Raw genomic sequence first — 4,702 nt, forward strand, 5'->3', positions numbered from 1 at the left:
GGGTGGCCTAAAAAAAAAAGGGAGGCCCTTTTCAAAAAAAAAAAAAAAAAAAAAAATTTTTGTTTTTTTTTTGCTGAGGCCCCAGTAGAGATACAGTTGACCCCTGGATCCCTTGGGGATTGGGTCTGAGACCTCTATCCCCAGGACACCAAAATCTTCCGGTGCTTGAGTCCCTTGTGTATAGTAGCCTAGTATTTGCACTTAACTGTGCACATCCTCCCAGATGCTTCAAATCATCTCTAGACAACTTACGCATCTTCATTCAGTGTAAATGCTCTCATCATTATACTGTTTCATTGGGGAATAATGATTTTTAGAAGGCTGTCCATGTCCAGTACAAACTCAATTTCTTTTGTAATTATTTCTGATCCATAATTGGTTGAACCAAAGGATGTAAAACTTGCAAATACAGAGGATCAGCTGTACTATGATGGTCCCATTTGTAGCTGGGGAAATTGAGGCTGGTGGAGGCAAAGTCCCTTATCCAACCTCAATCAGCCAGGAGGGAGCTGAGCCAGGATTTGAACTCTGGCAGCATGGATTTCCCTATGATGCTATACTGTCTTTACGCAGAGCCCATGCTAGGTCCCTGGGAGATAGAGATGGGGCAGAGTCAGTCCCCTCACTCCCAAGCAGCCTCCAGCTTTATCTACCAGTGTTCCAACAGCCCTGTTAGTAACCAGAATTCTTATCCCTAATTGCCTTTCTCCATCTTTTCCTCTCCCCCTTCTTCCTTCCTTACTCTCTTTCCTTCTTCTTAGGTTCGCATAACTTACATATAGCGAAAGGTGAGGCAAGGTGAGCTTTCCTGTTTTTACCCAAGTGACCATCGTCCCATCAAGGCATAGTACTTTTCCACCACCTGCATGTTCCCTTCAGCCCCCTGCCCCCCGTCAGTAACCCCACCACCACTGCAGCTGTTTCTGACTTTAATTACCATACACTGATTTTGCCTGTTTTTAGACTTCATTGAAATTTTCTCCAGGTGTTCAGATGAGGAAACTGAGGCTCAGAGGGATGATGCAGTTTGTCCTGGGCATAATAGCTTTTAAGTGGTAGAGCCAGGAGGTGAGCTCACATGTATCTGCCACTGCCTCCAAAGGAAGGGTCTTCTCATTGCCCGTGCTAAGTGTCAGACCTTTGAGAGTCCCCAAACCACAAGGATGTCACAAAAAGCATTTATTTTTCTTCTAGGTGGGCCAATTTCTGGCCTTTTAGAATCAGTTCAGCCCCTGCCATGGGGCCGGCTAGGCTTGGCAGGCCCCTGATGAGAAGCGGCTGTGGGCAGCAGGCCTAAGTAAGGCCTGGCTGGGGCAGCAGGAAGCCAGCAGGCCTGGAACATTTGCCTTGGACATGGAAGGCGGCTGTAGTGACCTCATTGGGTGGCACAGGTGATTGAACCTCATTCATCCTGCGGCCTGGAGCCCCCCAGGAAGGAGCCTGGGAACAGCCAGTTGGACCTTACATAACCAGACTGGCCTGGGCTGCACAGGTTGGCACCTCATCGCCTTTGTTCTGGGTGGCCCTGTGGCTCAGGGAGCTGGCCGCTCTGGTTATTCTGGTTGGGAGGATGGGGACCTGTGCCCGGGTGAGGCCCCCTGAGGCCGCGCCGATGAGCTCACCATGGCGCCACACCTGGAATTCTCGCTTGCAGCTGAGGTCACCTCCCAGGATTGCCAGGGGATGACATCATCCCACAATGCCACATCAATGTGCAGAGGCCCAGGCTCGCCAGGTGGAAAGGTGAGGAGCTTCAAGGAAGAGCCTCACTGGCTAGAAAGGGAAGTGGGGGCTCTCCCTTGGTGACTGTTTTGTTAATCACCCAGAAATTTCCTTACTGACCTCCCTCTAGAGTTGCAAACCGTGGCTGGGGTAGAATTTGGATGCTGAAGGCTAAGGAAAGGGATTTATCTGGCTATCAAGGTGTCCATCCTCCTCGGGCTTATCCTTCACCGCCAGAGTTTGTTCTTCATTTCTGTGCACTACAGGTCGGTACTGTGAACACTCCAAGCATAAGCCCTTGTTCGCTATCCCCACATTCTTTGGCCTCTAGGGGCCAGGGCCCTCCCGTTTTCTCCCTTGACCCTCAATACTGAGGAAAGGAGGGGAGGCAGTGTGAGCTGTAGAAAACCTGGGGCGCGCTCTCTAATGGCTCAGCCATTTCCTGCTGTGTGATCTTGAGAATGGAACGTACCCGCTCTGAACCTGTTTCTTGGTTTTGAAATAGGGATCAAGACATTTCACAGGAGCGGATGGGATTATGTGAATGCACGTATTGGCTTCCCTAGTTGCCCCCCCATCCCGACACCACCACAGTGGGCTGGGGCCAGCAGTCTGAAAGTTATGGCACAGGTGTGTCTGTCCTGTCCCTGGGAATGTCCTTTGGCCCCCACAAGGAAACAAGCCCTGACTGCCTTTCTCAGCCCATTCTTCCTTGTTAAGTGAGCACCAGCTATATCGTGCTCAGTGCTAAGGACACAAAGGCAATACTCGGTAAAAACCAATTCCCTCGCCCCAGCCTTACTCATCCTTTCCCCAAGATATGACCATTTCCAAGGTTCTCTTGAAGTTTCATGATTTAGATCAGGGAACCCTTATATTTTAGTCTGAAAAGGACCTAAGGGACCTTTTTTTCTAGATTGATGGATCAATTGACTAACAGTATTGGGAATTAAACCCAGCTTCACACCAAACTATATCCCCAACCCTTTTTAATTTTTTATTTCAGGACAGTCTCACTAAGTTGCTCAAACTGGGCTGAAACTTGGAATTCTCCTGCATCAGCTTCCCAGAGTGCTGGGATTACAGCTATACACTACCTTGCCTGGCTTAGTTTTTTGTTTTGTTTTGTTTTTGTAGTACCAGGAATTGAACTCAGGACCCAGGACTTACCATGCAGGCATGAGCTACATCCTTGGCCAGTTTTATTTTATTTTTAATTGGCAAATAATAATAATTGTATATATTCATGGGGTACAAGGAGGTGTTTTGACTCATTGTTAAAAGATCAGATCAACTATTTACCATTTCTTTGTGTTGATAGTATTTTAAATCCTCTTAGCTAATTTGAAATAGGATTAGCTATCCCTGTCACACAACGGCCCCCTTCGCTAATTACAAATAATATATTATGGTTGACTGTGGATTATCTTGCTTGTGCAATAGAGCACCGAAACTCCTCCTTTCTAACCTGTACCCATTGACCAACATCTCTAGGTCCCCATCCTAATAATGTTTAAACTAAGCACCACACAGGCACCATTGCCTTCCATCTCCAGAGCACCTTAAGCTCAGCATCACCTGTAGAACTTGGTGCCTTCCCCCACTCCAGGTCGGCTCATTTTCAGGGACTCCATTTCTAGAGAATGGGTCCAGAAAGAAGTGCAGCCATGACCCTGAGGGCCATCCATCAGTGAGTTGGCCTGCTGCACAGGACAGCCTGCCTCCCTGCCTCCTCTCCATCCCTCTCGCCTGTCAGGCTGCAGCCTCCTAGTCCCATGATGGCAGCCTTGAGGCAGTCAGAGGGACCCCATTAAAGAGCAGTCCTTACTGTACAGCTGTGCTCAGCATTAAGTCTAAAGGCCAGGGCCTCTGAGCTGCCTATCAGTCCTGCCCACTCTGCAACTGTCACATACCACGGTTCCTTTGCTGTCATGCTGCAGCCATGGTGACCTTCATGTAGCTCCTCAAATGAGCTGTCCCTCCCCAGTTCCAGGCCTCTGCACATGCTATCAGGACCTCCCTCCCTTCTGCTGGCACCACACTTGCTTATCCTCCAGGCCTTAAGCCACAGCCAGCTCTTCCCAAAGGGCAGGCACCCTGTCATCTACCTCAGGGCACCCTGCAGCACTAATCATAGTTGGTGGCAACATACTTATTTGGGAGGTGAGTGGTACCTGGTTCTTGTGTGTGTGAGTTGCCTGGAAGCACAGACCGTGTTTATGTGGTGCATTACCAATTCTAGCACCTGGAAGGACTAGGTACCCAAAGAATCACTGAATAAATGTGTGTTGCTAACAGATCCTGACACCATGCCACTGTCCCTAACTATGGTCATTGTGATGATCCCCTACCCCCCAGAGATATCCATGTCCCTGTCCTAATGGCTGTTACCTTTCATGGCACAAGGAACCTTACAGATATGAGTGCTTTAGGAGTCTTGAGATGGCAAGGTGATGCTGGGTTATGCAAGTAGGCAAGATGGGTAGGTGGGGTGAAGTCACAAGAGCTCTTGTATGAGGGAGGAAGGAAATGCTGTGCAAGTATAAGGAAATAAATTCTGGTTATCACACAGCCGTTGACTGTGTGATAATTTGTTATAGCTGCCACAGGAAGCTCATACAGCTGTCTGATCATGTTGCTAACCTTGGATCCTCCCTAGGACTTTAAAAAGGCTCTCAGGGACTTCCTGGTGGGAGAGAATTCCAAGAAGAAAGGCAGTAGGTCCTGTGTGTCCACTAATGCCAGACCCTAAGCCCTACCAAGACCACCACTTCCCATTTTAATGTTTAAACCACCCCATCAGTAAATGAGCAATATTGTCACCATTTAATAGATGGGTTCATAGAGGCAAACATAGAAAGTGCCAAAGCCAGGATTTGAACCTGAATCTTTCTCTAATATATGTGCTTGTTACCCATCCTTCCTCCCTAAGCATTGGCCTCTTTGCTTTTTCTTTCTTTTTCTTTTTTTTTTTTTTTTT

The 4,702-nt window shown here is 48.1% G+C and overlaps 1 protein-coding gene across 1 annotated transcript in view; it reads left to right on the top strand.

The window, feature by feature from the left end:
* The window catches only part of Ergic1 (endoplasmic reticulum-golgi intermediate compartment 1), a 107,670-nt gene that overhangs the window by 68,982 nt on the left and 33,986 nt on the right, over window positions 1–4,702 (top strand). The gene's annotated exons all lie outside the window — the stretch shown is intronic.

The sequence above is a fragment of the Fukomys damarensis genome, unplaced genomic scaffold (genome assembly GCF_012274545.1).
Source record: "Fukomys damarensis isolate Sample0158 unplaced genomic scaffold, DMR_v1.0_HiC HiC_scaffold_9, whole genome shotgun sequence".
In the NCBI taxonomy this organism is placed as follows: domain Eukaryota; kingdom Metazoa; phylum Chordata; class Mammalia; order Rodentia; family Bathyergidae; genus Fukomys; species Fukomys damarensis.